Below are 23,870 nucleotides of genomic sequence, written 5' to 3' on the forward strand. Positions count from 1 at the left end.
TTAGCTCTTGGCTTTGATTACTTTTCTAACCAGTTTGTGGATCCCAGACTAAAGATTGCTCCTAGCCTGAATCCTAGAATTCTCCTATCCCCCTGCTTCTTGAATGCTTTGTAAATCAATTTCTGAATCCTAAACAATAGAAGTCTCCTACGCCTGCTTCAGATAACTACTTGAAAGCCTGTGACTTCCTAATATCCTCCAGGCCAGTAAACTGAATGCCAAACCCATTCTGGGCCCAAACAACTGACGCCACCGGAGTGATAGGCTGAATGGCCACAGGCTTCATGAGAGCTAACAGAATTATTAATTAAAATCTATTTCTCTTCATTTAGGGACCTTGGGGATACAGATGACACCCCAACAAGACAGCCAGTCACAACCGAAGAAGCCAACACGATCTTCCAGGTGGAGATCATCTGAAATCAGCTAGGGTGAGAATTCCGTGAATCCCCCAATAGGCAGGTACAGCTGTATGCCCCTGCCCAGCAGGGAGCAGATACAGAAGAAGAGACCTCCTGTCCCTCAACTTCCCATAGAGATTTTATGGGGATCACGTCTCTCAAGGGGAAAACAAGGCAGGTAGTTAGAGGCAGGCATTGGGCCTCTGCATTCCTGCATGTCCCACAGGATGTGACCGCCCAGATGACCTCCTCTCTCCACCCAAAACTTCTTGTCATTGTAACCATCTACCCCTGAAACAAATGGGTGCAAAATACCCAACTAGATCAGACCAGTCACTCGCACCTGCGCAGTACTTCTTGTCAATCACAGGTGCCAATCAAGTGGTCCCATGCCTTTAGGGGAACAGCCTATTCTAGAGAAATGGGATAAAAACTCCAAGTCCTGGGAAGTCCGCCCTTTTGGACGCCTTCCCTCTCTTTGGACCACTTCTTCCCCTTTCACCCCCTTCCTTTCTTTTTGAGACTTTTAGGCCTCACCTTTGCATGTGGCCCGCTCCATATGCTCCAAACTCTTTGAAATAATTTCTCTTCTAACAAAGGGCCTTTGAGCCATTCTCTACTGCTCAGGCCTACTTCTACTTCTTTGAAATGTACTCTCTCTCCAAATAAACTACTTTTTCAGTACTTTACTCCGGCATCTCATTCAGTTCTTTGCTCGAGTTGCCAAGGACCTGGATTTTGCACTGAAAAGGGCCCAGTTTCTGACAACAAAAGTGTCCTACATTTCTCTTTACCAATAGAATATATATCCACATCAACATGACACTATGTTTATCAACGAGCATTTATAAAGTTCTTACCCAGAGATTTTTGCTATATTTTTTTCATTAATTTTATATTTCAATTACTTAGTTTGGAGGTACTGGTCTATCTCTGTGATTTAGAGATAAATTATGCAAAGCAATATTGACACACAAAAACATCCATGACAATGCATTACAAAACACACTGCATTCTATTAACTATACATTACTTAAATAAATTAACATACCATTTTTATGTAACATTTTAATATGTTTACAGAGCAGTTAATTTCTTGTATTACTGGGTGAAAGATATATGAGGGAGTTCTATACCAGTTTTGTAATTTTTCTGAAAGTTTCAATTTAAATAGTTAAATTTTTTTTTTTTACTTTCAAGAACATGATTTTGACAAGTGGGACAATGAAAGCATGAAAAGTATAATGTGAATAGCAAATATGTAATAATCATAATCATATATTTCATATATGTCACATAGATGTGTCATTGCTTAACTTCCTTTCACCTCAAAAGTGTTTGACACTTGATAGGCCAGTTTTTTTGAGGTTTTAATGTGAAAAAGTCTACCCAAAAAGTATATATAGTCTGTAAGGCAGGCTATGATGCATCTTGCAGGTGAAATTGTAGCACAAGAAATTACATGCTCTGTATTTGCTACTTTTTCAGAACTTAAAACAAAACAAAATTTTGGTGAACCAAAGATCAGATACAAACTGTTTACAACAGCTGTTATCAATTACTTTCTTCCCTGATGACTGACAAGCAGATGTGATAATTAAATGACAGAAATGTCATATTTCAGCCAGAAGGAATAATATCCTCATAGTGGTACTTGTTAGCAAGTAGAAATGAATCCATCGTTCAGATGAAATTTCAAAATCTTATTTGTGTAGATCCTAATCGCCTCAACAAACCTTCCTGGGGCTAGTTTGCTATGTCCCTAAGTCTGATTCTCTGTTGATTACAGGATGCCAAGGGCCAGTTTCCCCTTCATCATCTGGTTCTCATACAGCATTCAAGGGAACGGACTGAAATAGTCTCAGAGCTCCTACCAAATACAAGACCTATAAATGTCTTGAAAATCTCTTTTACATTGTGCACCCTGTATATGAGAGAATGGGTAAAGCTTTTATAATGAAATACAAAAAAATAATTAATAAAATAAAATAACACCATCAATTTTTCAAACAATCAAAAGATCTTGCCTGACATTACAATGATCTCTAAAGTACGTTCTTTTGTAAACCACCATAGGATGAAGAAATGTCATATAGATGTGTAGGAGAATGAACTCTTATGGTAGATGACCTATAGTTTATAATCACTTGAAAACTTAAGGACACGTATGCTTAAATCTATTTATATAAGGTAGAGTATAATAAGTTAAAAAGCAAGCTCCCAATATTTTCTTACTTAAGATAGAAAAGTTAATGCGTTTATACACTGAATTATATGATAAAGATTTGCAAGCTATAAATCACTCTTTGACTAGTGCTGTTTTTTTTCTGTCACAATACATTTTCTAAATAAGGCATTATGTTTATAGTAGTTGAATATATGAGTCAATAAATAGCTCTTGAAAGTGAAGGAATGCCAAAACAAAGCAGAGATATTTGACAACCACCAAACCATCTGTTTGTAGCACATATCAATATGAAGGGCTTATTCCCACTTGTCTAAATTTTCACACAATAAAGAAATGAATTTAATGTAGTCTATTCCAAAGTTCTTTTGTTATGAATCAGTCTGATATTGTGTCAGTGAATAAAGTAAGTGAAACATGTTACAGCAAAACTCATTATAAATATTATACCTATTGCAAATCTGTAGATTAGGGAATAGATTCTTTATGTAATACTTAACGTTAGAAAATTTCTCTTATTTTAATAAATGTACCCATTACACCATTTGCTATTATGTGAGTGCATAACCTTTTCTTTTGATTCCTATTGCCACATTTCATATCACCTGGATAGTGAATATCAGAGAAAGGAAGCCTAGACCGTTCAAATGCAGATAAAAGTAAAAAATTATAAAGAAATGCAATTTTCTTTACTGGAAAGTTAATTTTTTCTTACATAAGCATGTAGCATAATACATGAAGGGTGAAATGCAAAGAGCAATGAAAGGCATAATGGTAATAGTAGCAAAACTCCATAATAAAAAATCAGCACACCTTAGAGCAATGTTGTTAGACGATAATCCCACACCCTCTTTTAATAACCAGTCATCAATTAATCTATAAAACCACCATATTTGTACTTCCATTTTACAGGCAAGAAAACTAAGGTACAGAGATATTGAATTCTTTTCTCAGAATAAGGGGATTTGAAACTTTAGGCTATGAACATATATATTTCAAATTTGGAACTACTATGCTATATTTACTGCAAGTGTGTATCTGGGTGTATGTGTTCAAGTTAAAATCCTGCGTTTTTAGAATTGTAGAGTTAAAATGGAAACATCTGCACATGGATGAAACTAACTCATCTAACTGATCACTCCTTCTTCCACTAATATCTGGCCTTGCTTATAGGGAGGGAGAATCGATTGATTATTCTTATATCCCAAAGTTAAAATTTCTAATAATCTAAACTCTCAAACTTAAACAGAACAGTGTTCCCTGTCTTAGTGTGACATCTTGTAATACTCTAATGCAGCATTTCAACCTAAAATTATAGCAGTATATGAAAGAGTAACACACACACACACACACACACACACACACACACACACACACACACACACCCCTAATCAAAGAGAATTTAAATAAAAATATTCAATCTCGGGCCGGCCGAGTGGTGCATTGGTTAAGAGTTGGCTTGGGATGCCAGCCCTGAGCAGCAGGGCCCGGGTTCGGATCCCACATTAGGGCCAGTGATGCTGTGCCCTCTACAGCTAATATGGTGAACAACAGCTCGACCTTGAGCTGGGTTGCTGTGAGTCATCAGCAACGGCATAGGCTGCAGTGGAGCTGCAGTGGGCTGCTGTAAAAAGCTACGGTGGGTGGCTGGCAGCCAGCATGAGCGGCCAGCAGCCAGAGTGAGCTGCCAAGAGCCGCCATGAGCAGCTGTCCAGGGCCTGGTGACCCATCTGCCTCACCCAGGAAGACAGCAATGATAATACCAACATGGGCCAGTGAAGCGATGTCCTCCACAACTAGACTGAAGAACTAAAGGACAGCAACTTGTCTGTTCCCCTTCCCCAATTCCCCAAAGCTGTTCCCCTCCCCCAATTCCCCAATAAAATCTTTAGAAAAAAAATTCAATCTCATAGAAAAGCTACTAGTATAAGAAATTACATATTTTGATCTGCAATTAACAATCAATGTAATTTTTGTAGTGTCATGGTAAGCATTGCTATTTGCAACCCTATATTCTCCATCTCTACCTTTATGTCTTATGATTTTCAAAAAGCAATTTAATGTTCATATTAGTAGGAGAAAAAAATTTCTTTTTTTAATCCTCCTGCAATATTCAATAATGTTTATGGGCAATTATATTTTTGTCTTTTCAGCATAATGCAGTGTTTTCTTCCTTTCTTTTTTTTTCTTTTCTTTTTTGGCCATTATACAGATACCACTCTAACCCATGGGAATAACATTAAAAGTAGGAATTTGTAAGAATATAAACAGCTTCAGCAACTTGTGTTTTGACATTAGTCTACTAGTAGATAGTCTGTTTCTCAGGTTTGTTTTTTTTTAAACAAAACTCCTGGACCAAAGAGTTAGTTCACATTGGATCACAGTATGATGGGTCACGTAAGAAGCAAGCTGTCTGAAGCATTTATAGCTATGGACAATAAAGGGCTGCTTCACCAATTAAATTCTCAAACTTCTCAGAAAATAAGTATTCTGTTTTAACTTTTTCTTTTTTGAAAGAACAAATCTTCCAGTTCAAACACAGCAGTGTATCCTATATGTTTTACTCTTTCCTTTGTGGGACTGTTTTTAAAGAAAAAATTGTTTAAAGCTAAAGGAAAAAGAGAAGATAGAGTAGGATTTTCTCAGGTTAATATTATTAAGTGGCATTAAATAAGAATGTTTTGAACTCTATTACAATATTGGTCCTTTTCTATGTTAAGCATGGAATATAAAGTTTGTTTCTCATATATCACCATGATGTTGAAAGGAAAAAGCAAAAACTCAAGTAATTGTGCCACTTACTAATCATTTTCCAGTAAGTCCTTTGAGTTATACAAATCTCTGTATGCTTATCTGAAAAATGGGGATGTCAGTATCTACTCTGTCTCCAGTATAAGAGTATTTTACGTTTTAAAGAAAAATATGACCATAGAAACACTTTGAAAAATTTAAACCATTTAAAAAATGTAAGGAATGTGCTTATTTTTATTAAGGATTTATTAGATAATAGATTTTGTTAAGATCCTACTTGTTCCTTCTGACTGACTCGGCACTTGCTGTGTGATGTGAAATACCAAGTAACCACGTCTTATTTCAGGGTATGGACTTCGGAATCAGATTGATCTGGATTCAGGTCTATCTAGGACCAGTTGAGTCATTTGCAACTTATACATCATATCTTAAAACCACAATTTTTTTTTATAGAATGAAGATAATGTTACCTGCCTAACACGTTTGCAATTTTATGTGATTATTGTGATTATTTATATGTGTCAGGCCTATGTCTTGCAACCTTGGAATTTGAAACCAGAAGCCCCCAAAAGTGATAAGAAAATAGTAAGGAAATAGATTTGAAAAATAATTTAGCTAGAGAGTGGGAGAGATACAACTAAATCCCAGGTGTGTCTGACACCAAAGCCTCTGTGCAATTCATTAGATTTGGCCATTGAAAACTTACTGTGAACAAAAATTATGGAGAAGTGAAATATATTTGGAATATATTTTATGATCGAATAATTCTGAACTAAAGGTGGTGCTTTTGGGGTTTATTGAAAAGATGCTCACACAGCCCTACTGTCTCCACCTGTGACCCTTCCCTGCTGCAGTGGCAATTAGCAGGGTTCTGTATGACCACAAGAGCTCAGTGGAACAGCCTGACAGGCACTGTTACTCTATAATGACATGTAATAAATAAGCCAAAGGGGACCACACTACAGAAAATTCCCCTAATGTACATAATTTTGAAAACTACTGCTGTAATCTGAAAACAAAAGTTGCCAGTTTACTAAAGCAGCATTAGAAATCCCCACTGGCCACATTTGATTGAGATGAGAATGTTATGATGTTCCTGGGTACCCCTGAGATGTCATACAGTGAAAGGAGACAGGTTGGAAAATATAGCACCCTGTATTTTTGTATTATAGACTGTTCATTTTGTCTCCCAAAATAAATCTGAATAACTTCAGAGGATAAGGCCCATGACAGGTTGATAGATAGAGATGATATAGATAGATATAGATGATGATAGAGATACAGAGACAGAGACAGAGAGACAGAGACAGAGATAGAGATAGAGATAGAGATAGACAGAGAGACATGGAAATAGACAGATACAAAAATTCCAGGATGCTTACCATAGGTCACCAGTATACATTATACTTCATTTAACTCATATACCAAAGTGGAATTATGAGTAGATAAGGAGAAATCAGATAGATAGATCTTGAGAAAATGAAGACAATAAGAACAGATTCACTTGCTGAGAGCATGGCTGTAGCAGGAAGGAGTAAGAGTTTGAAGGAGAAATAATTAAAGGCTTTGTGTTTGTTTTTTACTTTTTTATTTATTTGTTTTCATGGGATACAGTGGAGTCTATTTTGAGGCAAAGAATCAAACATAGGCGATAAAGTAGCTTCTCAGAAAAGACAGCGAGTCCAAGATAAAATAAAACCAGGTGAATGACTTAGACTTCAATAGGTGAAAGGACACATTTTTCTGTGTCAGGGAAAATAGGAAATATACAGGAGACCAAGTGTAGATGAATGTGTCAATCAGAGATATTAGGAAATTCAGGATGTTGACATCTAATTGTTTTTATTTTATATTGTGAAGTAATAAACACGATCATTTCTGGATAACAGGGGAGGAAAAGGTGGTAAAGGGGATTCGAGGAGGACAGTACCATTCTTAAATAGTCATCAAAGGGAATAATGAAGGTGCTGTCTAATGAGCTATAATAGATCGCCAAAAAGTTTTGAACTGGCATCTGGTATTAGGCACCGTGAATTTCTAATGACTCCAGCAGTTTTTGTTTATGATATTTCTTCAGAAGCACTTAGAAGTGTATGTAGAGAAACAGAGAACATGGTTATGGAATTAATTTATTATTGGCATTTTGCTTTAAGGTACAGGAAACAGTAAAATGAACTAAATAGTCGAATATATAGGGAAGAGAGCATATAAACATTGAAGAATCTTAAGAAAGGAAGAGAAATGAACAAAGGACTAATTTGGAGAACAGATAAAATGATAATATAATAATGATGTATGAATAGCATGATTAATGTAACTAAGAATTATTTAGTGATCACTGTCTGCTAGGAACTGTTCTTACTGAATCCTTCTTTATAAGAAACTTATAAAGTTGGTGCCATTATTAACTCATTTCACATATGAAATAATAGAAGTACAAAGGATTAAATAAACAGCCGAAGACAACTCAAATAGCAAGTGGTTAAAACGAGCTAAAGAGACTGAATGTCAGCTGGGAGTTAATGAGTAAGAGGATGAAAATATACGTTGCTAATTGTTAGGAGTAACATTAAAGTGTAAGATTTCTCAAGTAGAGCTTTTCAATGAATAACAAGATGCACATATAGCCAAAGGTTATGTGTCAGTAAAATGGAAAGTGTTAATATATTAGAGGATTAAAAACTACTATTTTGAGTCCTAAAATTAAGAAAAATAATTTTCAGTAACAGCTAGGAAGAATATTCATTTTGAAAATCTATCTCTTTTCCTTATGTCTTAGTTCAAATCAGATATTTGAGAGTTTTTTCCTCCATTTGTTTGGTTTTCTAATTGCTTTCTTTATAAGAAATTTTATGAGGAGAACATTGTCTACATTTGTCTTAATTGTCAGGAAAGTGTGTGGAACAATTTTATTTCATTCCAATAAGATAATGAAGTTAACATTGGGGATGTTAAGAAATTATGAGTGATAAGTGGAATAAAGTTAATTTATATGAGCATTGATTTCTTTGGAATTTATGTGTTGAAAGAAGATGAACCAGATATTAAAGTTCTCAAAAAGTAGAACAGTGATCAGGAGGTAGATGGCAATAATTAAATAGTGCAGTGATTGGTAACTAAGATAGCAAAAGGATGGAAGCAGCAAATAGGTACTCTGAGAATGCCTTATTTGCATCCAAGCTTTCACTACACAGTACCACCACACTAAACAGCCCCAAGAAAGCAGCGCCCACACATAAGAGCCAGAACTTGGTCAATTCAAGGAAGTAGTGAAAATATCCTTCCAAAAAAATGAGGATTTAAGGTAAGGTTGTTTAATGATTGGATGTGATGTCTCCATAGTACCCACTGAAAGTGAGAATGGCATTAAAAATGTGAAATAGAGCTGATTAGGAATACATAATTGGAGAATTTCATCCAAATATAGACATGATGATATGTGTATTTATATGATTTTCCTCTAACAGTGTTACTTGTCCAGTAGAACTGAGAAAGAAAATAGAAAAAAAAAACAGACTTCATTTTTTTGGATGTGACTAAGCATGATAGGAATGAAACAAATAAACCAGTCCAATGTTTATTTATTTTTTAATGGTAGAATGTTCTTTGTATTGGAATCACTGAGAGCGCTGAGTCACGTCTGCTTATTGTAAGCATCCTCACGGCTGTAGAATTGCTGGAAATCAAATCAGGACACCAATTCCTGGGAGGTATAACCACCACACTAGTGGAATAAATAGGGATTTTTTTTTATGGTGCCAACTTTAAATAGTTTTATTTAAGACATCACATTTTCCACTTTAAATTACAGTGCTTATAAAGTGCATCGTTTTTTTCCTTTCCCTGTGCACATATTCCATTTTCAAATATCAAGAATGCCCAGTTTTTTATAGCAGCTCAACTTTAAAACTGCTGTGAAATCGGCTACAAATTTGGGTCCTTCCATATTTTGTGTGGAATGATGCTAAATCTATGCTCAAGGTTAGCTTGATCAACCTCTTCAATGGTGGGCCCAGACGAGGCACCACCAGAAGGAGGGGCTCCACCACCAGGGAAGCCCCCAAGTGTTCATCCTGACGTGCCTCCTGCACTCTGGTACAGCTTGGTAATGATGGGGTTGCAGACTTTTTCTAGCTCTTTCTGCTGATGTTCAAATTCTCCTTTCTCTGCAATCTGATTCTTATTAAGTCAGTTAATGATTTCATTGCACTTGTCAAGAATCTCCTGTTTGTCCTCATCATCGATCTTGCCTTGGAGTTTTTTATCTTTAACAGTTGCTTACATGTTGAATGCATAGGATACAAGTGAATTCTGGGAATGCACCTTGTCCTTTTGCTTCTCATCTTCAGTTTTGTACGTCTCAACTTCCTGGACCATGAGCTCCATGTCTTCCGTGCTCAGACAACCCTTGTCATTAGTGATGGTGATTTTGTTCTCTTTTCCCATATTCTTACACAGCACAGACAGTGAGGATGCCACTGGCATCAATATCAACAGTGACTTCAATCTGAGGAACACCATGAGGTGTGGGAGGTATGCATGTGAGTTCAAACTTGCCAAGAAAGTTGTTATCCTTGGTCATGGCCTGCTCACCTTCATCAACCTCACTGAGCACACCAGGCTGGTGATGAGAGTAGGTAGTGAAGGTCTGAGGAATGGTAGTAGTGCGCTTGATGAGGACAGTCATGACTCCACCAGCAGTTTCAATGTCAAGGGAAAGAGAAGTGACATCTAACAGCAGCAAATCTTGAACACTTTCAAATTTGGCTCCAGACAGGATGGCTGCCATGGCAGCTGCACCATAAGCAACAGCCTCATCAGGGTTGATCCTCTTATTCAACTCTTTTCCATTGAAGAAGTCTGTAGGGGTTTCTGAATCTTGGGGATACAGGTAAAACCACCCACCAGGACAATATCATGGCATCCCAAAGGGCTTTCTCTACAGAATCCAGGGTGCATGGAAAAGGTCAGCATTCAATCCTTCAAATTGGGCACGAGTCATAGAGACATAAAAGTTGATTCCTTCATAGAGCAAATCAGTCTCTATACTGGCCTGGGTGCTGGAAGACAGAGTACGCTTAGCACGTTCACGGGCAGTACAGAGGCAACAGACAGCCCTCTTGTTCTCACTGACATCCTTCTTATGCTTGCACTTAAACTCTGCAATAAAATGGTTGACCATTTGATTCTCAAAACCTTCCCTGCCCAAGTGGGTGTCCCTGGCTGTAGATTTGACCTCAAAGATTCCATCTTCAATTGTGAGAATTGACACATCAAAAGTGGCACCTCCCAAGTCAAATTTTGGCACATTTGTTTCAGCTCCAACCTTTTTGTTTAAGTTGTTAAGCAAGAGCAGCAGAAGTTGGTTCAGATTCTAAGCATACTGAGACCAGCAATGGTTCCAGCATCTTAGGTAGCCTGACGCTGAGAGTTATTGAAGTAAGCAGGTACTGTGATGACAGCATTGGTCACAGTCTTCCCAAGGGAGACTTTTGCAATTTCCTTCATCTTTGTCTCTTCCTTGTATTCTACTTGGACCTTGGGCCTGCCAGCATCATTCGCCATGATGAAGGGCCAATGCTTCATATTGGATTGAACAACAGCATCATCAAATCTACATCCAAACAGGCTTTTGGCATCAAAAACTGTGTAGGTGGGGTTCATTGCAACTTGATTCTTTGCAGCATCATCAGCAATCGGTCAGTATCAGTAAAGGCAAAATAATTTGGGGCAGTTTGGTTTCTCTGATCATTGGCAATTATTTCCACTTTTCTGTGCTGGAAGACACCCACACAAAAGTAGGTGGTGCCGAGATCAATGTCAACTTGCAGGTCTCTCAGACATGGTTGCTTCAGCGTAAGCACGGCTTGCAAAGAAGATAGATCCTGACAGCTGCCCTCCGCATTCAATGAGTAATAAATAGGGATTTGAAAGTTATCAATCATTGGTACAAAAGGGACTAATTTGTGCACTAGAACATTTTCCATGCACTCTTAAAAATGCCATGTAGTGTGTGATTAATCATGACAGTAACAATCAAATCTGTACAATTGTGAGAATGAATTTAATGCTTTACCCAAACTCAATGAATGATGCAAATTTTTAGTCTGTGATATGTATAAATGACAAAGTATAAGTCATTTGCTAAACAAACATCAACATCAGAGTCATGACTATTATGTGCTTAACACCTGAGTTTTGCAGACACAGGTTTCTTTTCATTAAATGCTTTCTTTCATTAAACAAGATGTATTATCTCATTAAAAATTTCAAGGACCACAATTAAGAATTAGATTTAATTATATGATAAATGAATCACTGGACACCTAGATCACATTCTGGCTGTAAAGTATTGGCATAATTACTGAGCACAGAGTCACTCCTGAGCTTTAATACTATTTATATAACTTATGAGCTATGTGATCATAGGCTCTTGAAGTTCCCTAAGTTATATGAATAACATTAGCGCCAATTTCATAGAAAGTATTACAATAAAATGGTAAATGTAAGATGTTTAACCTAGCGTCTGGTACATAGTAGGCTCACAAAAATGCTATTTGGTATTATTATTATTATTATTATTATTCTAATTTTTTATAAGTGTGGCTACAGAAACACCAGAAGAATGCAAGCCATGTGATAAGACTCCTGTGAACTCAATTTGACTTTTTTTTTTTTTTAATTGGGGAAATGGGGGATGGGAACAGCGCTGGGGAATTGGGGGAAGGGGAACAGACAAGTTGCTGTCCTTTTCTTCTTCAGTCTAGTTGTGGAGGACGTTGCTTCACAGGCCCAAGTTGGCACCATCATTGTGCTCTTCCCAGGTAAGGCAGATCAGTTGCTGGCTTCTGGACGGTCGCTCATGGCGGCAGCTGGCCGCTCACGATGGCTGCAGGCTATACACAGTAGCCCATGGCAACTCACTGCAGCAGTGGCTGCAACCTATGACATCTCCGGCAACTCAGGGCAGCCCAGCTCCAGGTTGAGCTGTTGTTCAGCATCTTAGCTGTAGAGGGCAGGGTCACTGGCCCTCATATGTGGGATCCGAACCAGGGCCCTCTGGCGTCCCAAGCCAGCTCTTAACCACCACCCACTCAGCCGGCCCTCAATTTGACTTTAGATATTGTTAGATGAACATGAATGACCTGGGACGACACCCTATGGCTGAAAGAATTCACCAAGGCTCAGAAAAAATAAATAAAGTCAGTATCTAAGAACATAATGAAAGAAAATTCTGGGAGCTGTTTTAATATGATATCATATTGTATCATAGTAGCTTTTTTTCTGTATTGAAAATGCTGTATAGGGCTCTTTGATTATGTTTTTGAAAAAGTGGAAAGGCTTTATCATTGTTACTAAAAAACATAATGAAAATTGATCTTCTGTTTGTTATTACAGTATACTAAAATACAATAATGAAGGGTTAGAGTAATTTTCAATGAAGGTAAAAATAGGCCTAGAGAAAACATTTTTTGTGGTAGGTAATAGAATAATCATTATCAGGGGTTATAAGTCAAATAATGTGATATGGATTCAAAAGCAGCTGATTAATTAATTACTTTACACAAGCCATATAATTGCAATCTAAAGCAATTTTATTAAGGGTGAAAATTTAAAAACTGAATATTAATTATACTATTAAAATATTAGTATACTAGAATTTCTAGATAAAACCATTTATGATGCATGATGAGAGGAATGTGAAAATGTATATGGAGACTATTATAATGAGTCTAATTCTCCTTATTTGATTCTTAGAGGATGTTAGAAATATAATCCCTCAGGAGAAATAGCTACTCACTGTTTCTTTTATTATTCTCTACCAGAATTTCCCCCCCTCATTACTATATTTAGCAGAATGTAGGACGGAATGACTTTTGAAGCTATTTGCAGAAAAAGTGTTACTGAAAGAATGCAGGCTATCTAGATCCAGAACATGGACTTAGGTAATTGCCTTTCACTGAGTCCTTCAAATACCGAGGGTGCCAAAAAAAATGTATACACATTTTAAGAAAAGAAAACACTGTACTAAAATTGTGATAATATATACCAATAACAAAAGATGAATACAAGTCATGTTTGACTTCTGCAATTACAAGAGGTGCTCAAAGTGGTTACCATGAGCATAATTTTAATACAGTTTTTTTTTCCTTTCTAAAAATGTATATACAATTTTTTGGATATATATATATATATATATATATATATTATTGAAAGTGACAGTGGGTATCATCTTGTTTCTGATCTTAGAGGATTTTTTTTTAGATTTCACATATAAGAGAGATCTTACAGTATTTGTCTTTCTCTGTATGATTTATTTCACTTAGCATAATGGCCCTGAGGCCCATTCCATGTTGTCACAAATAGCAAGATTTCATTCCTTTTTATGACTCAATAATATATATATATATATATATATATATATATATATATATATATCACAATTTCTTTACCATTCATCTGTTCATAGATACTTAGGTTGTTTCCACATTATTCCTACTGTAAATAATGCTGCAACAAACATGGGTGCAGATACCTCTGTGAGTTGGTGTTTTCATTTTCTTCAGATAAATAACCCAAAGTGAAATTGTTAGATCATATGGCAGTTCAATTTTTAATTTTTACAGGAAACTCCATACAGTTTTCCATAGTGGTGGCACCAATTTACATTCTAATCAACAATGCACAAGGGTTCCCTTGTCTGCACATCCTCACCAACACTTAATATTTCTTACCTTTTTGATATCAGACATTCTAATAGGTGTGAGATGATACCTCATTGTGGTTTTGATCTGCATTTCTCTGATGATTAATGATGTTGAGCATCTTTTCATGTATTTGTTGGCATCTGTATATCTTCTTTGGAAAAACATCTATTCAGATCTTCTGCCCATTTTTTATTGCATTGTTTTTTGTTTTTTTTTTGCTCTTGAGCTGTGTAAGTTCTTTACATATTTTGGATATTAGCCCCTTATCAGATATATGTTATGAAAATGCTTTCTTTCATTCAGTAGGTTCCATTTACACTTTGTTGATGGTTTCCTTTACTTTGCAGATATTTTTTATTTTGATGTAGTCCCACGTGTTTATTTTTGCTTTTGTTGTTTTTTATTTTTGTGTAAGATTAAAAAATCATTGCTAAGATATCAAGGAGCTTACTGTCTATATTTTCTTCTAGGAGTTTGATGGTTTCAAGTCTTATGTTTAAGCTCTTAATCCATTTTGTGTTAATTTTTGTATATGGTGTAAGATATTAGTTAAGTTTCATTTTTTGGCATACTGCTCTTCAGTTCTCCCAACACCATTTATTGAAGAGATTGTCCTTTCCCTATTGAATATTCTTGGCTCTTTTGTCATAAATTAATTGCCCGTATCTGTGTGGGTTTATTTCTGAGCTCTTTATTTTATTCCATTGATCTCTGTGTCTGTTTTTATGCCAACACCACACTGTTTAATTGCTATAGCTTTGTAATATAGTTTGAAATCAGGGAGCACAATGCCTCCTGCTTTGTTTTTCTTTCTCAAGATTTTGGCTATGTGGAGTCTTTTGTGGTTCCATAAATTTTTTTAATTATTTGTTCTATTTCTATGAAAAATGTCATGGGAACTTTGATAAGGGTTGCATTTAATCTATAGATTGCTTTGAGTAGCGTGGACATTTTAACAATTTTGATTCTTCCAATCATGAGCACAAAATATCTTTTCATTCATTTGTGTTTATTTCAATTTCTCTCATTAGTATTGTGTAGTTTGCAATATATACTAGGTCTGCCATTTCCTTGGTTAAATTTATTCCTTGGGTTTATTATTTTTGATGCATTATAGATGCTATTTTTTTCTCTTTATTTGTCTAATTGTCTGTTATTGGTGTATAGAAATGCAATAATTTTTGCATGTTAATTTTGAAGTCTTAAATTGTTACTTCATTTTGAACATATTTCTCTATTTCTTCATTTTCTTTACTCTCTGTGTTGGTTTCCATACAGTAGATGAAACAATCACCTCTCCATCTTGAAGGAGTGGTCTCGTGTATGAGGTGAACCTTGTCATTCAACCTTGCCCCAGCTCTTTGTCATTTCTCAAACCTTTTCACTTTTCTAAGCAGCCTACTATATTTTAAAAGCTTCCAGTGGTTGGGGATGTGCCAAGACCTGTCAGTGTCCCTAAGGGGCGGGGGGATCTCAGCACCTAGACACAGGCTGTTTGAAAGTCAGACCCTCAGGCAGAAGCTTTAACAGTATGCAAATATATATAATTTTATGGGACCACAAGCCCCACTAGACAGGCGATCTGGCAATGTCCCCTGGGTGACAGCTGCAAAAATTAGGGCTCCAGAGGAGTGAATAAGCTCTTTCCTGGAAGATAGCGGTAGCTGGAGCAAGGCAGAAGACAGTGCTACCATGGCGTCCACAGCCTATGTTCTTTGAGAGCAGCTCCATCACCTACTAGATGTACACCAAACCTGAAGCCTGCCCCTCAGGCTGAAGCTCCAGGACAAGCATAGGGTCCCCCTTCACAGGAATACAGGGGGTGTGCATCAGCCTGTTATCTTCACAGTGCCATCTAGGTGGCAGCCTGCCAAGAACTGTCTCTGATTGCCACAGTCCCTTGGGACCCAAGAATGCAAGCTCTGCTGACCACTACAGCCAACCTACCAAAGGGCATCCCCTGGACAGCAGTTGCAAAAACAGGGGCAATAGATATAAAAACCAGGGTACCAGCAGCATGTAAGTCTCCCTTCCAGCAGACAGCGGCATTTGGAACATGGAAACGGGAGAACCTGAAGATAGTTCCTGCCCTCTGAAGTCTATGGAAAGGATTAGTGTCAACCTCCAAATGTGTGTTTAATTAGAAGCCTACCCCTCAGGCCACAACAATGATGATTAGCTAATACATCTCCTTCATAGAAAGACTGAACTCCTGGGTCTGTTGCCTCTTGCTGTGCCCTGGGGGTGGAAGTTATTTAAATCTTTCTCCATTAGTTAAGTCCTGGGGGACCCATGAGGATAAGGCTTAAAGTCAGGCAATGTAGGGATGTCCTCTGGCAGCAGTCACAAAAATCAAGGCACCAGACAGTGGTATGAGCTCCTTTCTGGGTAATGCTGAGTATTACAGTCCCATGAGACCAGGAAGGCAACACCCGCCGCCCCAAGCTGCACAGTCAGGCAGTAAATAGCCACCTCCTCAGTGGGAGTCTCAAACATCAGTGCACCAGACTCGTGTAAAAGCCCCCTTCCAGGAGATACTGGTGCTCTGATGCATGGCAAAAGGAGAGCAGGAGGATAGCACCCATAAGTCTCTGCCCTCGGAGAGTGTTCCAGCAGGCTTCTAGATGTGTGTATGAAACCAGATACTGTCCCTCAGATAGACACTTTAATATAATCAGGTAAGCCTCCTTCACTTTAAGTCTGGGCACGATCGGCTATCCTGAGCTGGGCTCAGGGGCAAGTAAGTCCGAGCATGAGGGTCCTTTAAGAGCTGTCTCCCTGGAACAATCTTGTGGGTCTTAGGACACAAGCCCTGCTAGTTCTCAATGTTAGATGTTTTGGGGGCTAGTATCTCAGGTGAAGATCCTAAAATTTGCAGTGCCCATTATGGGGATTGAACCCTTGGTCCCTTTGGGAGAAGCTCCAGGTTTTGAGTTTCCTCCTGGTTTTGGGAAAACCCATCGCTCCATGGGTACAGTTTATGGCAAGACTGTGTCCTAGCCTCTGCTTTTTGCTTTGATGTGGTTTTCTAATCACTTTCCCAATGTGTAGATGTCACTCAGCCAGACTTTAGGTTTTGTTAAGGAGAAATGATTCTATATGTAGCTGTAGACTCAGTGTGTCCATGGGAAAAGGTGAGTTTAGGATCTGCTTACATTGTCATCTTGAACTAGAACTCTATTATTTATTATTTTCATATATAATAAATTTCATTACTATGGGCTGATATTTTTCTAGTTATGGGTGATATAGCAGTGAAAAAGAAAGCGTTCTTGATCTCATGAAGCTTCCTTTCTAGTGTGAAAAATGGAAAATAAATCAATGTATAACGTAGTATAAAGGGATGATTTTAGGACCTGATAATTCCCTGTCTTACACAGAGAGACAGAGATAGATATACATGTAGATATAACTTTCATTTGAGGATGAATTGTTTTTCAAATATGACATTTATAGTTCAGAAAATCATGTAATATTAATATACACCCTATGATAGGCACCTTACATTTCATGGTAATTTACTGTTTTATGGTTAGGCATTCAATTTGTGTAAAAACCTTCAGCAAAGTGAAAGCCGTTTCTCAAAAGGAAACAAAAGTTATTTACTGAAATAAGAAATAATTGTGTGTCCTCCTGTGTTTCCCCAATCAAAATGTGCCATAGGATACATTCAGCTTCCCGACCTGAATATATGTTCCTTGAAAAATTGGAGATACTTTGTTAAAAGGGTCAAAAGACAGGGATTCCTGCAATGCAGTCTAAACAGCTTGTAAAATCTACTTTACCAAGGGCACAACTGGAAACAGGGAGAATTTGAAGTCACTATGTAAAAAGGTCCCCAAATTAGATTATATTTTGCATTCAAAATCTATGGAAAATCCACCAAAATCCACCAAAAGGCATGCCTTTTTCTGAGTAGTAGTGGATAAGAGGAATATTGACTTGTCTTTTACATGATGTTTTTGTAAGGCATTTAAGGAGCCTGAGATTTGTTCTTCAGTGCCTATCAGCACTCTAATGTCCCCCAGATTTAAATTGCATGTCATATCTATGAATATATCTGATGGGCATAATGCTTTTAGTAGGGCAAAACAATTGGCTTATCTGCAGGCTAAACTGAAGCATGAAATCCGAGAATTTAAGTAAACCTCTTAAACCAGAGAGAAAAAATATACTTCTATTTTGCCCAGGGCAGGTCAACATCTGTTTTTGCTATTCTGTATTTTTTTGTAATAAAGAAATCAACATTTTCCAAGTAACTAGCTGTATATCTGATGACATGTGCTATTGATTAGCTACAGTAAAGAGATTTCATCGAGAACAGTAGCTGAAATTGTAACCACCAACTCAACAAACTGAAACCCATACTGGAAATAAAACAAGCTTCCCCTACAACTTTATCCCCAGCATCAGATGTGAGCACAAGGACTGATACCACTTTCCCAGGCTCCTCTGCCTCTATTAACAAATGTAGAGGGAGAGTGATAGAAATCATGTCTGCTACATACAACGCTTCCAGCTTTGCCACCACAATCAGCCTTGAATCTATGGGGACTAAATTAAATAGGCACTTTAAAATGTTTGTCAGTCATCATAGGAAGGCCCAGAATTCCAAGGCATCTCTCACCTTCTGCACACTCATGTCCTTTATAATCCTACTGAGCTACACATCCCCAATTCCTGAAACCCTTCAACCCCTCTTCAGTTACTGAAACCCTTCAACTAAAGCCCTGTTGAGCCCCATTATTTCCCCCTTTTCCAATGACTAATACACTGAAAATTGATGATTCGTCATCATCATCAAACTCTTCTAAATATTCTGATACTTTCTTGCTCTCAAGGAAACATAATTCTTCCCTGAGTACTCTGATTTCTCTGGGGGAGTAACTGTGCACATCTCCCACAGCTCTCAGGCCTCCACGGGTCTGTAGGTATCGCCTTAATTCTTATTGCTGCTTTCACACAATTCTCCACTCCCACCCCCCAACCGCTAAATTCTCCAGTTTTGAATTTTTTGTTATCAAATTGGTTCATCAAATACACTTCATTGTTGCTGTCATATGTGCATCCCTAGATGTTTGTGCTAATTTCTCAATGATTTTATTTCCCACTTACCAACATACAATTTACATGATTCCTGCTTAAATTCTTTGTTATTTCAAAATACACCTACATGGTCTTCCCAGTGTGACCTTTGCCTCTCAGGCCCTTGAACTTCTTTCCCCCACTGATCTGATCATTCTATGCCAGTTGCTCATTTCCACAGAAATATCTTACGCTGTGCCACTATAAAGAACTGCAAACACTTTGCAATCTCATTTCCAAATATCCAAATTTTTTTCGGGGGCAGAAATCCTTTGACATCAAGATGACCTCCAACCCATGTATCCTATTATTTTTGTTTTTTCATTGTCTCTTCCATTTGATGGCCTTTCTCCCCTTCTTACCAAACTTAAATTACATGGTGTTATGAGTTGAATTGTGCTCTCCCCGCAAATCCATATACTGAAGCCCTAACTCCCAGTAGCCCAGAATGTGACTGTATTTGAAGCTAGGACCTTTTGAGAGGTAATTCAAATTAAACAAAACTGCATGTCTGGGCTCTAATCCAATTTGGTTGTTGTCCTTATAAAATGGGGAAATTTGGACACACAGAGACACCACGGATGTGTGTGCACAGAGGCATGATCATATGAGGACACAGAAAGAAAAGTGACTATCTGAAAGCCCAGGAGAGGGGCCTCAGAAGAAATCAAACTTGCCAACACCTTGATCTTGGATTTACAGCCTCCAGGCTGTGATAAAATATAATTTCTATTGTTTAGGCCACCTGATCTGTAGTAATTTGTTACAGCAGCCCTAGGAAACTAATACAGATTTTGGTACTAAAAAGTGGAGCGATGCTGTAACTAATGCCTAAAAATGTGTAAGTGGCTTTGTAACTATTGTAGGTAATGGGTACTGGTACCGGCTGGAAGTGTTGAGTCTTAGAAAATCCAAGGCTGCCTCGAAGAGACTGTTGGTAGAAATATGGATATTAAAGGTGATTCTGGTAAAACCTGAGATGGAAATGTGGAATATGTTATTGGAAACTGGAGGTAAGGCAATCCTTGTTACAAAGTGCCAAAGGGTCAGTTCTCCTATCACCATATATTTGACTCTGGGTGGTGATCACACAATGCAATATATAGATGATGTATTATAGAAATGTACAGAAAATGAAACCTATATAATTTTACTAACCAATGTCACCCTAATAAATTTTTAAGAAAATAAAAATAAAAAATAAAGTGGCAAAAAACTTGGCGGAACTGTGACAGACCTCAAGAGAAACCAAACCTGACAACACTTTTATCTGGGACTTTTGGCCTCTAGAACTGTGAAAAACTTAATTTCTGGTGTTTCAGCCACCCAGTCTGGGGTATTTTGTTATGGCAGACCTAGTGAGCTAATACACATAGTAATTCATTAAAATTACTTTCCTTCATACATTTTTCCCCTTTCTCTTTCACATTTTATCACATTTGCTTTGCAAAACCACAACTCTGGTTAATGTAATGTGTCTGTCTATTCTACACATGTAACATACATTTGATAAGTCTGGAGGAAAGAAAAAAAACTTATACAAAACCATACTGACTGGTCATGCTTTAAAAAGAAAAGTACATATGTCAACTGGGCCCTTAATTGAATGGCAATTATCCTGTAATTCCCTATTGCATTGATTTTTATACTCTCTTAGGAATTATTTCATATATTGTCTTCTTATCTCAGAGTTTTAACACTTAATATCCTCACTCTGAGATTAAAACTTTTGTTCTTATTTTACTGAGAAATTTCAGACAATCAAAACATAATTTCCACCATCTCCCATCCTGATATTTCCTCACCTACCAGCATCTACACCTTACTGCGCTGATTTTCCACGCATTACTAAAGATCACTGTTTGTATCAGGCGATAATCCCCCCCTTTCTTTTAATATTTCAGCCTTCAGTATACTATCTTATCTACTATTATGGGTATTCAAAATTCTGCAAAATTAAGTGATTACAAGTGTCATAATAATAGATATAATCTTATACCACCCATGTTTAAAAAACAGCAAATATACAGGTATATACTTGCATACACACAGAAAAATTCTTAAAGGATGTATAAGAAATTGATAACAATGGAGAGTAGGACTAAGTTAGGGACTGGGAAAAGTGGAGATTCTAAATGAAATGCTTGGTTATTACATTTTTACAAATTGTTTTGTTTTATAAGAAAAGGTATATCTCATAATAAAAAAATTATATCTGTAGTGTTGGAAGTCCAATAAAATATATTTGCAGAGGGTTTGTAAAAAGTAGACGATAAATCATATCATGTAATACAAAACAGACAAAAAATATAAGAGAAAGAAATGAGGAGAACACTGAGTGTCTTTGGGTATCTGAATCTGTGGTAATTTTATTTTTATTTCTACACGTTCTAAATGTTCTATAAGTATTTATATCAATTTTATAAAAGTACCTTTTAAACATTATATAATATACCCACTCAAAAAAATTGCAAACCAATCTTTCCCTCAACCCCCTACAGTTGACTCTCCCAATCTTCATTATACTATCCACTTCTCATGTTCCCATGACACTTATTACCTCCTTACATACAAATATATTATTTTTATATTATTTACCTGTCTTCACTGTTTCAATTAATATATATCCCAGAAAACTATGACTTGCACATAGATGTTTAATTGATAATGTTGAATTAATGAAAATGTGTTGTCCTTCTCCAGGACATATTTGTCTTCTGAATTTTAAGAAATGATGAGCTAAATGGGAATATGATTGGGTCATCATTGCTGCATCCCTCAAGTCTTTGATGCTTTGTATTATTTCTGTTTTTTTCACCAGATGCAAGTTATTGCATTGGGTTTATCAAGTTGGGAGTGAAAGGAAGCTTCAGGGTATTTTTTTCAATCCATCCTACCTTAATATCCCTTATTATAAAGGTAAAGGAGCCAAATAGATAGCATTTAAACAATGCTATCAGGGACAAATGATGTTGTCTTGCTTTGTTTCTCTGTGGTTTTTTTTTGTTTGTTTGTTTTTAATTACTGTTCCTGGTTCTTCACTTTGATTGCTCTGTCCTGATTTTTTTTTCCTTCTCAAGGCCCTGATACCATATTAGTTTTTAAAAGGCATTTCCCCTAGCAGGCTGAGTTGCTTCCTTGAACTCTCCACAATCCTGAACAAGCTTTTCTCCTAAAACCAACCTACACACCATGTCTCACTTTTTGACTACAAGATACTTTATGAAGCATTTAGGCCATATCAGCTATCTTGCACCTCTCCTGTATCAGCACCTGCAGAATAAGCCGTTGGGCCTTTTCACTGGCTATTTCCCTGCAGCATCACCTATATAGGCTATTCCGTTTCCCCATACTCCTTTCCAACTTAGCCTTTCCTCCTTCTCCTCCCTAAAAACCAATGTTATTGAGGCATGCTTCACACTGAAACAAAACTTCTACTCTGCATGGAAATCCATTCAACCAACTAGATTTATGTTTGTTTACCCCTGGAGATACTTTTTAGTTGGTGATGGTTAGAGGGGGCATTGTTCCTCAAGTAGTTATGACTTTCTTTTCCTTCATTGTAATTGTATACAATGATTGTTATATTCTGACCCTTGAATGACGTATTTAGATGGTATGGGAAAAGTGAACATGATCTATGGTTAGTCTTGCATGATTGTGTTACCTGGAGTTGTAGAATCTTCAATATACAAGAAGTCATTGCTTTCTGGACGATTGATTCAGGTTTCACGGTTCACAAAAGGGAATAAATGTAAAGAGAATTACTGATTTAATATTTTGTACATGTCCAAAGAGAAGTCATAATTTTTAAGGAAGACTTTTCAATATGTGTACTATAGCTTATCAATATAAATGATTTTATAGATAAGGTAATATATGTTACATATGTATCATATACATAAGAAATAGCATACATATATTATAAGATTGATTTTTGACTTGTTCATATAATCTAGATTCCAGAAATACTAAAGAATAAGCAGCTATAGATAAATTCCTATATGTCCCCAAATACTGCAGATATAAATCAAATTAATTTTAACATACTTAAAAATAACTATTTAAAACTATTTGGAACCTTGAAAAATGTTACACTTAGAAAAACAAATGATATAAACACATGCGATGTAATAGCATGTCTAATATTTGGTATTGCTAGTGTTTACATAGTCCAGATGTACTTCTATAGTCAGGTATGTCTCAGAAAAGTCTGATTTTTTTTTTATTGGTAATACCATAGTTTTGTTTATAATTATTTTCAGTCAGTACAGGATATATTTGCTGGCAGTATTAGTGTTAGGTGAGAGTAGTGCAGAGGCATAACTTTTCAATAGAATGCTTTCCTTAATTATTGTAATTTTACTCATCAGATTTTGTAATTTCCTAAGAGGTAATTTTGTGATTTTTACCAACAGATCATTAATTAGTAAAATATTTTAATAAACAAATTTTAAAATGAAAATATAGAGTCAGCCCTATTTATTGAATGCCTCTGAGGATATTTTAAGGGTACAAAACCAACACTTAGCTCTGTCTTCCATTATATATATCAGCTAGAAAGATAAAACATACATGCACTTGAAAAAGGCTGGTAAACAGTTATAGCTGATAAACTCTACAACTTGTTAACATGTAAACTGAGTAGAAATCATAGAGTGAGTCAGGGCAAAGGATTTAAGCACTCTGTGATTCTCTTAATGGAAGCTTTATTTTATATATCTATTTTGACTGACAGAG

General features: G+C 36.6%; 1 pseudogene; it reads right to left on the reverse strand.

The window, feature by feature from the left end:
* Nucleotides 1–9,405: 9,405 nt before the first annotated feature.
* LOC109396295 (heat shock cognate 71 kDa protein pseudogene) lies at nucleotides 9,406–11,282 on the reverse strand (annotated as a pseudogene).
* Between the last annotated feature and the right edge of the window lie 12,588 nt (nucleotides 11,283–23,870).

The sequence above is a fragment of the Hipposideros armiger genome, unplaced genomic scaffold, assembly GCF_001890085.2.
Source record: "Hipposideros armiger isolate ML-2016 unplaced genomic scaffold, ASM189008v1 scaffold_512, whole genome shotgun sequence".
NCBI lineage: Eukaryota > Metazoa > Chordata > Mammalia > Chiroptera > Hipposideridae > Hipposideros > Hipposideros armiger.